Genomic DNA, 20,368 nt, shown 5'->3' on the forward strand with positions numbered 1-20,368 from the left:
ATACTGGCAAACCAGATGATCTTAATGAGATTTGTAACTACTCCTTTCTCTTTTATCCCAACAGAAGAAATTGAGAAATCTGGGCTACTTTGAAGCATCTGTGATGAGGATCCTTGGATGTGCTCAGGGACAGATCAGATGTGCAGAGCAGGTGAATCATTGCCTCTTGGATTTTTGCCACATAGTGCTCTCTGCATTGTTATCAATGACCATAGTTTATCTACATATAATTTTAATAATAAATACCTTTAATATATCCTATATTGTCTTCAGCAGCTTGGTGAGTCATGGTAATTAAGCAATGAATGTCTATGCAATAGTTTGTGAAGATGTTCCTTTACATGTGTTTTTATAGCATTTACCTGGAAACTTTCATTAATAATTGTTCTGTGGAGTTCAATGCAAGCAGCAACAGAACTTAGTTATATATTGAATTGAAACCCAGGATCAGTAAGTAAGAATTAATGTGACCTGTGCTTCAGCAGAGCCAACCAAAAAGTCATGTGGTATTTAGGGAAGGACCTGTCTTTCTTAGAGAATATACAGAAGGGAAGCTAAGAAAATCAAATCCAGGTAATTACATGACTGAAATGTTTTCTTATTCCATTTGTTATTCAGGGTATTTGTCTTCAAAAACCCAAAGAGCAAAAAACTGGATCCAGAACACTGTATATGTGCAGTAATATTCTGGTAAATACTTCTGTGCATTCTCAGGAATGTGTTTTTAATTCCATTTACAGAAACATCTCAGTCACCAGCATGCAAATTTGTCCAACATAGGGAAAACCATAAATGAGTTGTCGTTATTTCCATTGGAACAATAGAATCTAGAGCAAAAATTTGCACAGAGAAAAAAGCAATTCTCAGAACTGCTAAAAGCTCATTGATCAAACAGAATGATTATTAAATCTCCAAAATAACCAACTGAGTAGACTCCATTATCTTGTATTTTGCAGCTTTCAAAGTCATCAGGAAACAATTAGCAATAGAATGCAGCAACAGTTTGCAGCATTATTATTATTCACTTCTCGCTTCAGAATACTGCGTTCAGCTGCTCACAGATTAACCCACAGCTAGTTTGCAGGAGATGCGCAAGTTTTTAAAATTTAAGATAAATGAGTTAATAAAAAGTTTGACTACATTTAAAAAAACAACTAGAACCAAAACAAAAAGCTCTTACCAAAAGTCAGTAATGTCAAATAACAAAACAAGTAACAGCAAAAAACCCAACCAACTAACCAACCAAAAAAACCCCACCCAAATCCAACAAAAAAAAACCTCACAAAAAAATCCCAACCAAAAGGCTGTAAATGAATGTCATTAGCCAACAAAAACTGAGCATACCATAAGAAGAGAAATTGTGTGAGATTGGTTTAAACTCTTCCAGCCATTATACACACAAGTCACCGAGTCTGACTAATATATCTTAGAAATATTTCAAGGCTTTTATTCTTTGTATAGTATGGAAGTACTTTTGGGTTTCTAAAGCACTCAGATTAAGTGATTTCAATTTCTAGGAAATCAGACATACAAAATGCAGGTTGAGCCAATGAATTAATTCTAAATTTATAGTATGAAGAGGACAAGCTTGAAGTGGATCGTAACTGTGGACAAGTAAGAGCAGTACACAACAGATCTGGTGTAGGGGACTACAGCTGACAGAACAAAAGGGATTATATGAGGAGCTTAAATGAAGAGGGTAAACTTTATAAATGTTAATATGCAAAAGTTACACAAAGGTGAATGTGAGAGGAGGTATCTTAAAAATTAACAGATTCCTGTGAACTTAATATTAACAAACAGTCACATTAGTTAAAAAAAAAAAATCTAGCTTTTGAACTTCTAGAAAAATCTATACATCCTGAAAGAAACAGAACATTATATGATATTCAGAGTTTTGCTACCCAGATAAATGATACTGGATTTCTTTCTGATGTGTTCTCTTAACAAGGAATAAGAAAACCTCCCCAGAGTACACATAAAGCTTTTATTTCCAAGGTTCTTTTTCACCACATAGCATTTGGTAGGACTAAGTGTAGATAATGTTTAGATTACGTTTTTTTTCCAGAATTGATGTGAAAAAGATGTATATTTAATATTTTTGTCAAGCAGATGTAAGAATATGTATAAATTAAGGTTAGTCACAATAAATGACAGAAACTACAAATCTTATTGAAGGAGTGAAACAACAGTGAACCACCTCATCCTAATGGTGACAGTGATGCAAGAGCTTGGGCTGCTAGAACTCTAAACTCTTGTCTTTTCTTGTACTTGATTCAGGATTTCCTAGAAAAAAGCCTGAGAACAGTTTTCATTAAGATGTTACTTCTCTATTACAGCTTGAAGTGCAAAAGGTGTGAATACTGAGATACAAAATAATACCCCTTTTTAAATGTTTAGTTTCTCTCTTTTCACTTCTCCCTAATGTTCAAGTTAACGGGACATGGCTCAGAAGTATTTAAGATGCTCTCATTTTGCTTCTTTTCCTGACTACTTACATAGCTAAATAACAACCACAAGAACACCCAAAATTTACAGGCAGCCTGGAGATAGAGATGGAGAAATTAGTTCTTGTTTGTCCCTATACCATACCTACACTGACTTTGTTATCATCTAGTGCAGCTTCTGAGTTTGCAACCCAGTTACATGTTGCTGATGTGTTATACAAAGACAGCCACAAAAGTAATTTTTTTTAAATAATCTATGGAAGGATTTAAATAAGAAGAGTAGATGCTCAGGTTGATACAATTTAAGCATGTTTTTAAATGCTAAGAAATGTAAGCTTGATTTTTGAGATGTAGAGGGATTTTTTCTTCCCAGAAAGAAATTACAGAGCTTTAACTTCAAACAGACAGATAGCTGTCATCCTAATAATATTCCTGGGTATGTTTCTTGGTTACTTTGTTAATTTAAGATAGACTCAAGTTATAGATCACAGCAGTAGTAGATCACTTGTTGAAAATCTCTTGAATGTTGCCTGTACCTGCAATACATAACATAGATCTAAAATGAAAGAAGTCCACCTTGAACCAAAAGACAGCCTTTTAATTTGTATCACATCAAAAAACACTCATTAGAAATTGCAAAAAACCTAAACCTCAAAGAGTGCTTATTATTCTTGTGGATTTCAGTATAATTTCTTACCCAAGTATTCACCACATGGAAACAAATATATCATGTTGTTTGAAATGTACCTATACCATTAATCCTTACTATTAACTCTTATTTAAATCCATGTATATGTCTTAAATTCTAAACAATTTTTTCTCATGAATGCTAAAAAGGTATTATTTATACTACAACATGAAATACAAGTTAATTTATAAAATCCCTTCTTGGTAGTGTCTTATCATATGTACATTAAAGTAAAACTAGGGTTATGCCAAGCAACACTGGTTTCCAGCAAATTAATCTGGCTGAGGATTAGGACAATTTTGTGGCGAGTAAGGGACAGTTAAAAGCTGAAATAATTTTGGATACGGTTGCAAGAAATATCCCGAGCTACTAGTGTTAAGATGTACGAAGCTCTTTGCATCCTGTGACTTCCTAGCTGCTTTCTTCCCAGTCTCTACAGAGCAGTCAGAATTTTTTTCCCCATCTGAGCCTGATTCTGGTGGCATTGTGAATGACTGGCACAGAAACAGAAAGAAAAAGCAGAAACGCCTTTGAAGTAACATTTAATGATAGCATTGCAAGAACTGAAATCTCTTCTATGTCCTGATTCAACATGCATGTGCATCACAGACTTAGTCCTGGGCAGCATCTAGTACATTCATCCCTTGAAGTTCTTAAAGTTGAGCATCGCACACATACCAAGGGCAAATCCTGCCTGAACAGCTCAATGGCATTCTGCAGCGAAGTGGCACATGAACAGTGGAAGTGCTACGGATGTCTTTTGTCTGACTTCTGCAAAGTTTTAGATATTGTTCCCCATAACATCCCTCACCCCAGATTGGAGAGACATGGGTTTAATAAGTGGCTTCTGGGTGGATAAAGAGTTGGTTCAATGATCACATCCAGAGAGTAGTGGACAATTGTTGTGGTCACTGAGCGGTGGAATGCCAGCTAGCAAGCTCCCTGAGCGACCGGAGGCACACATGAGAGAGGCTGCCCCTGAGCCTCTGCCGAGGTGTCTCAGGTGGCAGCAAGTGCAGGGGTGTGGGTGACGCTGCAGCAGGTGACCACGAGGATACCCACACACAGGATTGAAAGGGAGAACACTCACCTGCAGTCCAAAGAGCATTTATGCCAGAGATGAGTGACAAAGAAAAGGGGTCCGCCTAGGGCTTTTAAAGGGAGCCACTCCAAGGGGTGGGAACATTACACAACCAATGGGGAAACCCTTGGGGAGGAGTATGAAACCTGACAAAACCAATAGAGTTAGCACAGGGGAGGGGAGAAGCCTTAAGGACAAATCAGCTCTTAGAACCAGGGTGATTGACACAGAACATTCTGGAATAAAATGGGTGGATCTGGGTTGACAGACAGGAGAGGGGGGTAGCACAGCTTGGGTTGACAGGGCCATACGAGGAAAGGAGGGGAGGAACAGGGAGATGGGCGCTCTGAGTGACAGCCAACTGGCGGGAAAACTCAGGAGTAAATAACTTGGGAGAAACCATCATGAGGGGATAAAACGGCGGTACATGCACTGAACCACATTAACATTGAATAACTAACTTTTACAATAAAATAAATGCAAAACTCATAAAAACACACTGCCACAGACAGTGGCTCAGAGTTGCAAAGGACATCAGTAACAATTGGTGTCCCTCAGGGTTCCATACTGGGACTGCTGTTATTTAATATATTCATGACACCCTCATGAATGTCATGTGCACCCTCATGAAATGTGCCAATGATACCAAGCTGAGTGGTGCAGTGACACTCTTGAAGGATGGGATGTCATCCAGAGGGACCTGGCCAAGCTTGAGGAATAGGCCTGTGGGAATCTCATGTGGTTCAACAAGGCCAAGTGCAAGGTGCTGCAGCAGGGTCAGGGCAGCTCCCAGTATCAATGCAGCCTGGGGGATGAAGGGATTGAGAGCAGCCCTGCTGGAAGGACTTGGGGATGCTGGTGGGTGAGAGGCTGGACATGCCCCAGCCATGGGCGCTCACAGCCCAGAAAGCCAAACGTGTCCTGGGCAACCAAAGCAGCGTGGTTAGAAGGGCAAGGGAGATGATTCTGCCCCTCTGCTCTGCTCTGCCCTGGTGACACCCCACCTGGAACCCTGCATCCAGTTGTGGGGTCCCCAGCACAGGAAGGCAGCTCTTGGAGACAGTCCAGAGGAGGTCAATAAAATTATCAGAGGGATGGGGCATCTCTCCTATGAAGAAATTGGGCTGAGAGAATTGTTCTGAAGCAGAGAAGGCTTTGGGGTCACCACATTGCAGCTTTCCAGTATCTTAGGGGAATCTACAAGAAAGATGGGAAGAGATTTTTACAAGGGCTTGTAGTGACAAGGGGGAATGGCTTTAAACTGAAAGACTTAAAACTGAAGACAGTAGATTTAGATTACATCTTAGGGAGAAATTCTTTACTGTGGGGGTGGGGAGGCACTGGTTGTCCAGAGAAGTTGTGTGTGACCTGTCCCTGCAGGTGTTCAAGGCCAAGTTGCCTGGAGGTCTGAGCAGCCTGCTGTGGAAGTGTCCCTGTCTGTGGCACAGCAGTTGGAACCAGGTGATCTTTAAGATCCTTTCCAACCCAAACCATCATATGATTCTATGATGCAAGATCATCTACAATCCTGGTATGTAAGTGCCAAGAATTGCTGGAAGTTTCTATATGGAGATCATGTTTTTCAATAAATATCATTTAATATTCACTCCAAAACTTTAGAAGTTCAAGGCAGCAGAAGTAGGAGGACTACTGGAAGATGAATGAAATGTCCTTGCTCTTGTTTTACACATGCAACCCTGCACTGCTCTTGACCTGCTACACATATGTAACATGGCACTCTTTAGTCCTATTGTACACTACTAAATCAAAGAGCCAAAAGATACCTTATGGACTAGACTTGCATATATGTAACAGACATTTAAGAAATTTCCATCAATGGATGTGAAGTGACAAATCTCTTCTAATTTGCACAAGGAAAGTTGTAAGAATCTGTGAACTAAAGGGAAAGGTATAATACCTCATTTCTCTTAACTAAATGTGTGGACAATAAGTAGCACTGGAAGTGGTGCAGGAAGTGTCTGTTGTGGGAAGTTTTCTGATGAGTGTGATTATTCTTCCATTACCTAAAAACTGCTGCGAGATTTGTTTCCCAGAGGCTCTAATGCCCTTCAGCTTCACTTGCAACCTCTTCCATATGGCAACTTCTCTAAGCATAAAACCCATCTTGCACTTCCTGGAGAGAAAGATCCAGACCTCCTGGATCTACTGTCTTTAGGCTGGACCTTACTGACCTTCTGCAGGTGGAATCTGGATTTTTAATTTCTTGGTCATTCCGTGGTTGTTCTTTATGCATCCTCTGTGACAGCTCATGATAATTTAATATAATATTATCTGCAGCTACACTTGCTGTCTATAAATCAGACATGTTAGATGCCTAGTATTAGCTCTGGTGTGTAAACAGAAGTTCATTAGTGAAATTACTCTACGTTCTGTGCATAAATGAGTATTGCACCTCCAAAGTTATGTTAGACAAATTATTTTCAGGTCACTCATCAAATTCTTAGAAAAAAAGGCATTATTATGTAAGTCACGTTAAGAAACAATAAATCCAAATTCTCCTAGCATAAGTATGATGCTAAATTACAGCATTTAGATCAGTTCTTACAGGGGAACCAAGTACATGAAGCTAAAAAGATGATAAATACTATACCTGATGTTACTATTCCTGAAGGTATTCAAATTGCAGAAAATTGCAGAGGTCTGATATGATTAGAACTCTGGAACTGGATGACCCAAACAGGACACCAATTCTGCAAATAAATGTCCTAACACTGTTTTAAGATAGAATGGCTGTGATACCATTGTCACTTTATTTCTCATCTGTGGTTAAAATGAAATATGCAAATAAAAGGGAAGAGATGTAGCTTGAGAAAGCACAACACTGGTGTTCTGATAATTATTGAAAGCCTTCTAGTGCCTGCTGGCTAAACCTGGCGCTGGAAATTTGCAAAAGGTTCTAAGTGACCCTTCAAATATGCACCCCAAGCATGTTTCAAATATTTAAATCAAGAGATGCTTTAAAAAAATCTTTTGAAGTTCATTATTTAGGTAGTATCTTATTGGTAGAATTATACATGGAGAATAATTTTCCTGATTAAAGCTAAAATTTACTGTATGGCTATGGAATAATTTGCTGATTTGAAACCATTGATTCGTGTTGTGTTTAGTGGTAACCTTGCATCATTCTGAGTTATATGGATCTTAAACATATTAGAATGTCTGGAGTTGTTTTCTGGACACTTCTGACATTTGGTTTCTCAAAGAGATAATGAGAGACTAAGAGAGAAAAAAAGTTATTCAAAATTTGGGATGAGTAATTTAAGTTTTTAATAATTCTTCACCAAAGGTGACTCAGATACATTTCACGCATCTCTTTTTAAATAATTTTTTTATTGGAAAAGTATCCTTAACTCAGAGATCATGGGGATTCCAGTAACCAAACACTGTTACCCATCTGATTTACATCTTTGGGATCAGATGGTTTAATGTTCTGAGACTTCGTGTCTACCATAATTTCATAATTTGTAGAGGTTAGTTTCACATGCAACCAATCAGGTAAGGTGGCAGGGAAATTTGGATGAAGAATATTCTAAGAAGACAAAAGGGGCTGAACTTCTGTTTAGGATAAAAACCTTGACTCCCTGAAGGTCATAAAAACACTTGCACCTTATGCATCTCTATCTCCAGCAGATTATTTTCTTCTTTGTAAACCTTGCTGGGATATTAAGGAGAAAAACTTTAAGGGCGAATTATGGTCACAGATTCTAAATGAACCAGTTTTTCTGGCTGCTTCAAAATATTGTAAATATTTTCATCGTATATGAAAAATAGATTAATCTGAATTGAGGAATTACATAATTCAAGAGACAAACTTCTGATACCTTTCCTCCTTACATCAGAAACATTACATGACAAGAACACAGACAAAGGTCACATCAGGTGCAATGGTACAACAGTGGTGTCAGGAGCATGCTTTGGTGCGCTTCAGTGGAGTAGTAATTGTTGGAAGATGCATTTCAGGACTTTTTACTACCATTTGTTGTTTCACACGGGAGGAAATAATTTAAAAAACAAAATAAAGAAATTCTTGTCTCACCCATGTGACTCCTCCAAAATATAAGACTTATTTTAGTAAGTACCTTTTAATAGGACCACATGTATCTTTAAGACTTGGCTTATTTCTTTCCAAACATTCAGTGAAAGCCACTCAGAGCATTACTGAAGTAGTGGTTTAAAACAATTTTTGTCTTTTACTTATTAATCTATTTTAAATTGAAGAAATAATTTTCAGTTATGATCTTTGGAGAAGAGCTTCAGAAATACTTGCTCTTGTGCTATTCCCCCCACCCCCCCCAGTTTTTATCCCAATTTTATTCTACTTTGCATTGGGTCAGACTTAATGTACTCACATGTAGTTCACCAGCCTGGTTTTCATCTTTTGATTTAGAAAATGAGATGTGTGTCAGAATAGATATTAAGAAAAACTCCACATTGCTTGAAAAACTTGTATTTGACTTCTTCAAAAGAGAGGTGTTTAAAAAAGGAATAGAAGAGATGTTCTTGAGGATAAATTCCATGGCGTCATATAATCTCTTCATGTAAAAAAATTCTATCTCTGTCGTGTGTCCTTGAAGAATTTGCATTGATTTTAATTTATTAGGAAATTATAAGCACTAAGATGTCATGTTTCACCCTCAGCAAAATGAAATACTTTTCTTACACAATTAAACGTTTTGCTTCAGATGTCATGAAAAATATTTCAGTAAGACCTGCACTGGCAACAAATTTAAAACATTGTGTGATTTTGTAAGGTTAATTTTAGCCAACCTAAACAATGTAGTTGATTTTTGAATACCTCCAATTTATTCTGTTTTCTGACTTTTGTCTTAAAATATGAAACTTTTTTTGCATTTCCTTTCTCTGAAGAGAAATGCATTTACAACTCTCCCCAGTGAATAACATTATTAACAACAAAAGGAATTTAATGGAACCTCTTGAATATTCAAACTTAGTGACTTCCAAATCTCTTGTCTAAGATATTTGGGTGACAAATAGAGAAAAAAATGCATCAGGCAAAACTTCAGGTTCTGTTTGGTCTGAATGGACAGGGTACAGTGGAGCATGAAAGTCTGGTTTGAGTTAAAGAAACAGATGTGATCCAATCAAATTATTTATTTGTGTTTATTTAGCACCTAAGTAGAAGAAAATTTTCACTCAGGCAGGAGTTTATATGTACAAAGCAACATTTGAAAATGAGATTTGGTATCCAACGTCACTTAGGAATTTCTAAAAAAAAATTACTTCATACATCCCCAATCTGTGAACATGAATGAGAGTGTTAGGAGTGGGCTGAGTTACAGTCGGGTGCTTACACAACCCAGAACTGTCAGTCATATTCAATCTTTCTTGTGAAACTACCTAAAACTGTTGAAAAATAGCAAGGAAAAAGAGGACTACTACACTTGTGCAATTTTTTAACAGTGATGTTACCTGTTAAATTTACACTCCATTGTGTATAAAAGCATAAATTTGTTTTTAATTATCATAAAAAGTGTTGCAGTTAATACAGAAACTGTGTTTGTCACTGAATATTTCTATGACATTTTAGAGAACAAAGAGGTATTATACATTATTTCACTTTGTATGTCACCGATTTTCTGTTTTACATTGCTTAAACACCTGGAATGTAGTTTTGATTTAGTACACCATCTTGCATAACATAATGCAAATATATATAGAGAGAGAGAGACAGAGAGAATAGAAAATTCTTGGGAATTTTACCTCACAAGGGTTGACAAATAATGGCAGACATTGTTAAAGTAAATGCCAAACTCTAAGTACATCAGAAGTAACAAAAGAAATGCCAGTGAAAGAAAGAGATGGACAACACAAAATAATAAAATGAAGTAAATGGTCCAAGAGAAAAAAAACCAAACAAACAAAACCAAAATAATCCATGTTTTAATACTTTAGATCTATTGTAGAATACTCGAACAAAGAGAAAATCTGCTGATTCCTGCTGTCAAAGTTCCACAGTGATGTTACACCTTCCACAGTGATGTTACACAGGATTTGACAGACCAGCATTTCTCAAATGCAGAATCATTGTTTTCTAGGTAAAGTTTTTGAAATACATGAAACAAATATCTCAGTGTTATAAGAACAGTTTATAACACCACGCAACAGACTTTTCATTTTCTGCTTTTCATTTTTTGTTTCACTATTTTTTACCTTCTAACATGTAGAAACAAACTTGGTAATTACATGTCAAAAATAAAGAAAACAAACCCCAGAATCAAGTTCAATGCATAGAATGTATGTATCTGTAATTGCTACCATATATGAAAAATTAAGAAACTAGGACTTGGAAAATAAAATATTCTGTAGGAGATAGCACAGGTACTTGTCAGGTTGCATAAACATGTGTCACTTGTGAGAATTCAGAGCATAAATTTGATGCAGACATTCACATAGGGTTTTTGATAAACTGGTTGCACTGATTGCTCTGCTGAGACAAAGCTCATGTAAGATTGCATTTTTTCGGATTTCCTTTTGTATTTACGTTATGAATTCTGAAAATTCCTGAGGAAAACTTGGCTTTTGTCTGTATAATTTCCTCTAGGAATTGAAGCCATGACAGGAGGTGGTTTCACTGAAGTGAAGAACCTCAGAGTGCAGGCCTTTTTTTCCCCATATATTTGCATATGAAAACATTTTATCACTTTTTAAGGTGATTTCTGTAGCTTTTCCAAAGCTAATTAGGAAATTTTTTTTTTCTGTGTGTGTAATCTCACAAAGACATTATTTTATTTCAAGATTGTATTCAGAATTCCTTTGCAGGGAATTGCTATGTGTCCCTGAAGTTTCATCAGGTCCTTGATTTACAGCAAGCAGAGCTGCTTTTGGGAACCTGCACTGACCATTCTAATTATTTCTAACACATATTGGTGATTTCTTGTTACCCACAGCAAATTTAGTTATGATATGACCAGAGCTGCCCATATTCTAAGACGTTTTATATGAATGCTTTCATCTTTTCATTTTGGCTCTGATGTACACATCTTGTCTAGTTGTATTATATTTTAAATTATGTCATTTATGTGTTCAGCACTCTATAATTAATAAACTGTCATTTAAACCACTGTGTGAAACTTAAAGGTATGACAGTACAGATCAGAAATTATATTCTTAGCAAATGTGAAGTTAAGCTGGTAATAACATTAGGTTCAGGCATTACTCTAACCGTATTTTGAGTAAGACTTGTACCTTGGGCAATAGAACCAATAGAAGCTTAGAACTTCCAGATCTTCCAGTGCTTTTTGAATTTTTATTTTTTACTTTCCCTCTAAACAAATAAGCATGAATAAGTAGCTCATGCTGTCAGGAAAAAAATCTTTTCCAAACCCTGGGGTCATTTGTAGCATTGCTTTTTAGCTTTAAGCAACAGATTACATAGTCACAATTGCTGAGTCAAGCTTTCTTTGTTAATTTTGGTAGACTTTAACTGCTTGCTGTAATAATCTTGATGCTGAGTCAATTAAAAAAATTCATGCTGGGTTTTAATTGCAGTAAAACCTTGTAGTGTAGTGTTATTACTCTGAATGAAATGCATTTCAGAGCAAGCTGATCATAGCAACTCAGTAACTTATTTGGTTTTTGCAACAGAAAAATATCTGCGTTAATGATTCAAAATCCTCCATTGCACAGTAAGCCTTTGGAAGGGAAAGCTGCTTATCAGCAGATTCTCAGCCTTCTCTTTCTAAGCTGTGCAAAGCTCTCAAACTTTTATTTAAATATCAGCATGTGGTGAGCTTTATTGTTTGTTTGTTTTTTTAATTCTTTTGTGCTTGCAGTTGTCCACAATGAAGCATGACACTCCTGGATTTTATGACTATTATACATTTTCCTGATATTTCTTATATTAAAATATTTATTATGTCTTTTATATATATTATATTTTTCTAATATAATATTACATATTACCAGTTTTTTACTCATTTGGGGAAGGTTTTATTATTCAGTGTTATTTTTATGCATATTTCAATTTTAGCCCTACATTTTTTGTAGAGCTCTATAATTTTCCAGAATAAAGTTCTTGAGATTATCCCCATAACATATACCTGCTATAACCGTGGTAGATAAGAACAACAAAAGTAGGTTTCTAGCAACAGAATTCACTTTTATTCAGCAGTATTTAACAGATACATTCATCATATCTTCTATGCACCAAAAAAAAAAAAAAAAAAAAAAAAAAAAATTGAAAGGATTTGCCCGTGTTATAACCAAAAGGCTTTAATCTTTCCTGCTATTCACATTTCTTCATATTCTTGAAAATAAATGAGCTCTCAGCAGTCAGATCATCTGACATTTGGCAGTACTATAAACTTTTAAAGATTTCACAAGTTAAATTCTCAAAACCAAGAAATTACTCCTCTTAAAATTTCAGAGAATCTTCAGTTTGATATATATGATTTCAGACGATATTTTACTCATTTAAAACCTACATTTGTTGTGAAGTCCATAATTTTCTGTAATAGTTAAGTCAATGTGTAATTGCTTGAGTCAATTTACCATAGTTCTTCCCAGACTTTTTACGACTAGCATATTGTCTTCATGTCTCTACTAACTTGTTAAAACTTTAAACTTCTAGCTCATGTTTTCCTTTGAATTTGGATTTTCCCCTCTCCCTGCCTCTCTGAATTTTGTGAAGGAAATACATGTATTACAAGTATGGGGTTTTTTTAATTCAAATTTGAGATATTAATGGAAATAATTTGAAAATACTAGACCAAAAATTAATGGCAATTACATATACTGTGAAATATTCAGATGCTTTAAAAAACAAGTCTTCAATGGAAAACTGATTCTGGTCTTGATTACACATTAATTGGAAAAAAATTCAATATAAAATTATATATTTTGAAAAAAATTCTATACTTACTCTCTTTTTTATGATTGTCTACAGCAATTAAACTGAAAAAAATTACTTATAACCTCGAAAGACCATGCCTGATAGTGTTTATTGGTCAGAGCATGCTCTAGCTTGTAAAAGTCACATCCTAATTTATCACTTCTCTCAGTGATCTTTCTTTCTTCTATACAGCTGATGTATGACACATGCCACGGTTGTTTTCGTTTTCTTACACAATGCATCAGTCCTTTCCCCTACTAGCCATGCTTCAAAGATTTTAGATATTTCAGCTAGAGCAGTCTCTCCTTGTGGGTTGTAAAACAGAGGCTAAAAATCACAACTGATGCCACTCTGTTAAGGAATGCCTATTCATCACCTTTATTCCCCAAACTCTGATGGCTGACTCTTTCATTTTATTAGTCCCTACAGGAGAGGAATCAGATCACAAACTGTCACAATTATTTCAGACAGAATTTACTGGTGAATGTGTTTGTAACATCAGAACTAGATGAGGAGAAATAGAAAGATCTTCAGCATTAGTTAAATAAATGGTAAAAGAGCCTTTATCTCCTCTGGTACGGATGTTAGCTACTAGAGGAATATTCTTCAAATGCATAGTTAAAGCAACACATATTCATGTCAATGTCATTTTTTCATCACAGACACAATATGAAGGAATATGAAGAGGTATTTATTTGAAGCAGTAATTTACTTGCTATTTCTACACTGAACCCTATAAATCAATTCCCCTATAAATCAATTTTTTATTATTTTTCTCTTTTTTTTTCTTTTTTTTTTTAATTTTTCTTTCCACACAATTAACATGGACATGTAACCCAACATGCTGGTTCAGTATTACATTTGTTTTAGAGTAAAAAAGTTGTGCTTTAAAGAACCAATAAGGCAAACTTTGGAATGTATTATTTCAATAGAGGATTTTGTGAGGAGGCAAACCACTTCAGATTAAGATTTAGATCCAACTGCATTTCAGAGCAGCAGCTCTCCAATCAGAACATTTGTGGTATTCCCATGCCTTCTGAGCAGAGAGAAGCTGTGAGACAAGCAGAGACGAAGGAAAACACAATTCTTATCTTGCTTGGTGTGCCTGTGTTGTGCTGAAGTGGAGTGCAATATGGAGATTGTTTACCCAAAGTGAGGATGTTTTGTTCCCTTGTCCTATCAGGCCAAGAGTGAGTGTCTGCTGACAGTCATGAGATTCAGTGCACTGTGAGCAGTTGTGAGCAAGGGTGAGTGCATGGCAGATTCAGTTTTAGATTTATAGAACAATATAGTGTAAAAAAGTACTTAATTAGCCTTCTGATAAGATGGAGTCTTCCTCATCATTCTCTCCCTCACGTCGTGGCCATCTCTCAGCATTACTATAAACATTAATTTTGTGTGTGGGATATTTCACTTTATTTGATATTTTTGCAAGCAATGTATAATCTAGGTGGTCAAACAGGGATGGAATTCATATTAATACGCTCAGCTGAAGAATGTAGCTGTCTGAGCAACTAGTAATTAACCTCTGCAGAGCTGTGTCTCTCTGGTTTCCTCACAGATATTTCTAGAAAGGTCCTATTTTGTTTGGAATTTTTATTTTGTTTGGAATTTCTTTTTTCCTGATCTGAAGTGGCTTCATGTGTTTGAGTGTCACTGGTGCTTGAGTTCAATGGATTTTTGACCACCTCCCATAAAAGGAAATAAAGGATTAATAGTTCTGCTTTAAAAAGGAATTAAACCAACTAACTAATAGTTATTTAAGTTATTTAAGTCATGTGATAAAATAAATTTTTGCTCATTTGAGTATATATGTTCTCATGGTCTACAGATGCATCAATGTGCCTAAAAAGGAGGTGCTAAATATATCCTTGTGAGACATATTTTACTGAGAGTATTTCAGCTTAAAAAGGCTATTGTACGAGCTACATAAATAGATAATATTTTAATAATTGTATGTTGTCCCTTTCTTCAAGTGAGTCAAAAGCTCTTGCCAGTTTGGTGGTGTTGGAAAAACTTACTGAGTTTCCCTTCCAGTCCTGTGTCCAAGTCATTCATGACGAAGATGCTGAAGAGCACAGGGCTGAGGATGGAGCCCTGCAGAACACCACCAGTGACAGGTCCCCAGTCTGATGCCACCTCATCCACTGATGTCACCCTTTGTGCCTGACCAGTGAGCCAGCTGCTCACCCATCACATGGTGTGTTTATCCAGCTGTGTCATGAATGTTTTATTCAGAAGCGTCCTGGGAGGTACTGTATCAAAAGCTTTGCTGAAATTAAGCAACTTCTCTTGATTGATGAGATGGATTACCTGGTCATAAAAGGAAATCAGATTTAACAAGCAAGATTCTAATTCCATCAGAGCCTTAGGACTCCTGAGCTGGTCTCTGGCTACACAAAACCATGTTTTTATTCTTCCAGGCAAAATAAAATGAACTTTTATGACCTCTCCCCAGTCCTCCTGGAGGCCAGTGCATGAGTGGCTGCATGATTTTTAGTTGACAACTGGAGTCAAAATATGATGCCCTGGGTTAGGAAGAAGAGCTATTCAATGATAGTTGAATCTTTCTTCCTCTGTAATGTTTTGTTCATCTTGGGAGAACAGAGGACCTTTTTCTTCTGATCTAGGAAGTTTTGAAATTTGCAAATATCCAACCTTGGACACATGTTTGCTTGTTGCAGCTGATTGTCCCCTGTGTAATTTTGAGCATAAAAACAGTGAATCACAAGCTTCCTGTTAAGGTCTTTAATAGGTCTGATTCCAGTGCTGACAGAAGGCCAGACCTTAGCAGAAGCTGATGAGAGAGCAGCCTAATAACGTTCTCAACTTTCTTTCAAAATTGTATTATGTGAAACATTTATTGGAAACATGTTTGTTAGAATCTTTGGTGACTTTGTCTAAGATTTTATCTTTGCTTGGGTGCATTAATCCAGTGGGTCTAGAAACATGTGTGATGACTTAAATCAAAATTTATGGGACAGCAACAGCTTGGAAAAGGCTTGAAAGGCAATGGAAGAAATGCCCTTTGAAGTAGCAAATGATGGCAGAGTTTACATTTCTTTTTTCTTTTTTTTTTTAATTTTGTTTTTTTTATGTGTGGCAGCTTTTGCGTTTATTATTTTTCCTACTTGTCACTCATTTACTGTCATTAATTGCTTATGAAGCTTTACAAAATAAAGCCTATGGCTAATAAAATACAGAGGTTTATGTAGGATTTTAAACACATAAATAACACTACTGACTTCAAGAACAGTGAGTCATAAGTAGTAAGGTTTTAATTTTGATGAGGAGTGCGCTTCTGAAAACAATTTTCCAATAATTAGTATTTTTGTTGCTGTACATTTTCACACAGTCTTGCATGCATAAACTTGGAGAAACAGAGGATAAAATTAGTCTGATTAGCCAAAAATTTAAATTTGAAAAAGCACTTTATGTTGCACCATTTTTACTGTGTTTCAATAAAGTGGTTACTTCATCTCTAGGTATGTCTAGGAAAGAGAGGGGAAAAAATTAACACAATTTCAAACACTATGTGTTCACAGGGACTTATTTTACTTCAGTGATTTTGTAACAGATTTATTTGCTTCAAAACAAAAAGTATTACATGGTACATTTTAGAAAGGATAGCCTGAAAAAATGCAATAAGCAATTTTGTCCCTTGCTTATTTTTTCAGCTGTAATTTTGTATTTAACTATAGAACTGAAATTAGTTAAATTGAGTGAGAATTGACAAAGAAGTCAAATTTGGAAGAAATAGCTGGATCTCAATGTGTGTGTAAAAAAAAGAACTAAAGAATGTGTCTGATATCATACAATCATTACTGAAATGGCACATTAAACTGCTAAGAAATGGGAAAATTTTAAATGGCTTCAGTAATTTATTACTTTCCAGTGATCTTTCAAGCATACACAAAAAGACATTGTCCCAATTTCTTTTAAACTGCTAGGCCAAATGAGTATTCTGCGTAACTGTCATAATGTAACACATACAAGAACTCAGGTTTTTCTACCCATATATTTAGGCTGAAGCCCTGAGCCCATCAGCCTCTCCTCAAAGAGTCAGTGCTCCAGCCCTGAGCACCATGATGCTGCTCTGCAGAGCTCACTCTGGTTTCTTGATGTCTCTCTGGTACTGCTGGGTACAAAATTGCACCACCACCTCTGGTCTGAAGAGACAAAGTCCTCTCTGGAAGCAACACACCTGCTGCAGCTCCACACCACTGGTTTGACAGAGCAGGAGATTCTGCTTGTGACTGCAGGGCATGTTTAATCTCATGAGCTAGAATAGAAAAATACACCTCTGTCTCAAAATGTACCATGCTTTCCTTATAGAGAAGACAAACCTGGCAATCAGTGCTCTGATTCTTGAAAAACTTGCCATGAAGGAGAACACCAGCACTTGCTTCCTGTGCTGTGGGCAGTAAAAACTAAGAACATAACAGAGTGTATACCTATTGATTTTGAACAGTTTTCTGGCAATATTACTGCTTGAGATTGAATTTTCTGCCCGCCAAACTTCATCCATCTTCAGTAATGTTAGCTGTTTTTAAAAGTCAGTGTATGGAATCTAAGTAGCATTGGCCCATGCTTGTAAAAAATTTAGTGCCTTAACTACTTGGTAATGCACAATTTCAACTTTTGTTGTATCCTGAGATTTCTGAAAGGTTTAAGATATTTATGACATCACCATGGATGGAAATGGTACCATATTCTTATGTCTTGGCTCAGTCTGGTTTAAAGTCAAATAGCCTGGGAATGGAATGCTGTACAAAATTGACCAGCTTCCTAGTGATCCCTAGCTCAGACTTTATGTTTTCTAGAAATCAGGTACTGTTTTCAGTGAACTAATTAGCCACCTCATTTCACTAAAATCTGCTCTGTAATCTGCATGCCATCTGTTCAGTTTAGTCTAGGAAAACAACCCCTTAACTCAGCTCTGTAATTATGTCACCAACAACTTCAGTTTGTTCATAGTTGTCTTTTCTGTTTGAAAAAGTGGATCAAAATAAACATCTGCTTGTGCAAAATGTGTTCTTGATGGAGTCACATGAAAGATCCTATTTAATGGATATCCTTAACATACACTGTTGAAGATACAGTAATCAAGTTACAGTAATCTATATTCTCTATGATAATTTTGAAATACAGCTTATGGCTGTTTCTCAGTGTCTCAGTACCAGGAATAGTGGTCTCATAGCATAAGCAGAGCAGCTTACTTTTATATTGTGCTAATTACAGGCCCAGTCAAGGAATCAAATAAAGATACAGCTCTACATTAAGTATCTCAAAAACCATATTAAAAAGAAAAAAAAAGAAGCAAAGTGACGTATCTGCTGAAACAGAAAATTAATAACACTCGATCATGAGACCATCAGTAGCTATAGCCAACCAATCAGTAGCTATAGCTACCTCCGTTTTCAAAAATTCAAGGCCTTTTCTTTCCCCTCCTACATATTTTTGTTTCAAGGACATTCTGAATTTTAGCAATTTGAAATGATTTCCTAATAGTTATCTGATTTATTTGTAAGTAGAGGGTTATATGACTTTTCTTATTTGAAAACTTTGTTTAAGCAATTTTTTCAGCTTCCTGGTGTTCATATCTTTGCATTTATTGTTTTAAGTGAAACATTTATTGCATTTATTGAAAGCAATCAGTAAACTTAGCTTTTCAGGGATTTTCTCTGTTATACCACATTCCTCTAGACTACCTAGAAGATCTCTTGTCAAATGAAGTATTGCAGGACAGGTTATTTCTTTAGCATCCTAACTCGAGTCATCAGAACCCATAATGGATTGAATTTCTCCTTATTAAACAAAATATCCAGGGGGGAAATGAAGGCAAATAAAATTTCAAAGGCATATGGCCTGAACTATATACAATATTGAAATGACAGTTCACTGCTAAGAGACATAAAAGAAGGGGAAAACTGCCTGTTTATCTAGGAGTTTGTTCTGGTACTTAGTTTGCATTCCTTTCAACATGAAACACATAGTAATACATTCTGTTTCAACAGTATAACACTTGTAAAGAGAGGCTTCAGTTAGTACAACTCTTCAAAAAGTGGTTAATTCTTTTATGACAGGAAGCTTGTCTTCTCATTTGTTTGATAGCCTCTGGGAACATGTTAGATTTAGACTAAATCATATGGCAACCATTTTATTACTCTTTCAAAAAATATGGTCATGTATTCTTTTGATACTATGAGAGCATCTCTGTCCTTACAAAAAAATTGATTGCATAGAATTGCATAGTATTTCCAGCGCTTACTATTCATAGCAGTATTTAGAGAGCTGACATTTTGTTTTTGAGTCTCAGCTTAATGCAGCAGAATGTGGGCTAGTGGACAAATAAAGTTACCCTTAAAATTTGTGTAATGTCGATTCCTTCATTAATCTTTCAGTTTATGGAATGCCTCTGAAGAGACAGAATCTCAACTTTTTGTAATTTTTTTATATATAATAGTCAAATATATGTTATAGGAATCTCATAAAGTAAATTACACTGTGGTTCTTTGCACATTCAAATTTAAAACTTTGTTGCTTGTGAGAATAAACCCACACATATTGGATAAGACTTCTTTCTTTATTTTGCATAAAAAAGGAATTCTTGATTGAATTAACCTGTGTAAAATTTGTCTGCTCCTAGTCATCTCTGACAATCTAGCTTGAAAATTTTGCTGCAATGCCTATCTTGGCCAGCAAAATTTATGTCAATTCAAAACACATGGTGGCAAAAGTAAAATTGTAGTACAATAGCCTAAGGCCAGTTTTGTATTGAGAGAAGTCAGTGGTAGCTACACCTCTCGGTGATTTATAAAGACCTTAAGTCAGACTCCTACAAAGACAATTAGATATGACTGTAAATGTTTTTCTTTGTTGGTCATAGGTCTGTTGCTACTGTCCTTTTCATTTGCCTGGATTGTGGAAGAGAAAGCGTGAATCAGTGTGCAGACATTGTGTCACTGGTGACATCTTGATTGAGCTGAAGGTGTGGTTGCTCACTGAAAGAAGGCTGTGCTAGCTGAATTTGAGAGGTCTCTTCCAAACCAAACCACTCTGTGGTTTATGACTGCATGTCCTTTCCTTCATGTTTGTGAGTGAACTTCAAGATGATTCAGCCTAGGACTCTCAGGGTGGTGGTCCCTGCCAATCCTGGGGCTTGTTAACCCGTATCCAGTGTTTTGCTAACTATAGTTGTATCACCTTTGATTTGTTACTGACTGATGGTTCAACAGCTTAAAATGTGAGTATTCAGTGTTCAGTTCAATTCAAAAAAT

The 20,368-nt window shown here is 36.0% G+C and overlaps 1 protein-coding gene across 1 annotated transcript in view; it reads left to right on the forward strand.

Moving 5' to 3' along the window:
• PRR16 (proline rich 16) overlaps positions 1–15,882 on the forward strand; it is a 237,739-nt gene extending 221,857 nt beyond the window's left edge. The window contains exons 4-5 of the transcript XR_005255525.1: positions 65–151; positions 15,126–15,882. The gene's annotated coding sequence lies outside the window, so the exon portion shown is untranslated. The remainder of the gene's footprint in view (positions 1–64; positions 152–15,125) is intronic.
• Positions 15,883–20,368: the final 4,486 nt, after the last annotated feature.

The sequence above is a fragment of the Motacilla alba genome, chromosome Z (assembly GCF_015832195.1).
Source record: "Motacilla alba alba isolate MOTALB_02 chromosome Z, Motacilla_alba_V1.0_pri, whole genome shotgun sequence".
Classification (NCBI taxonomy): Eukaryota; Metazoa; Chordata; class Aves; order Passeriformes; family Motacillidae; genus Motacilla; species Motacilla alba.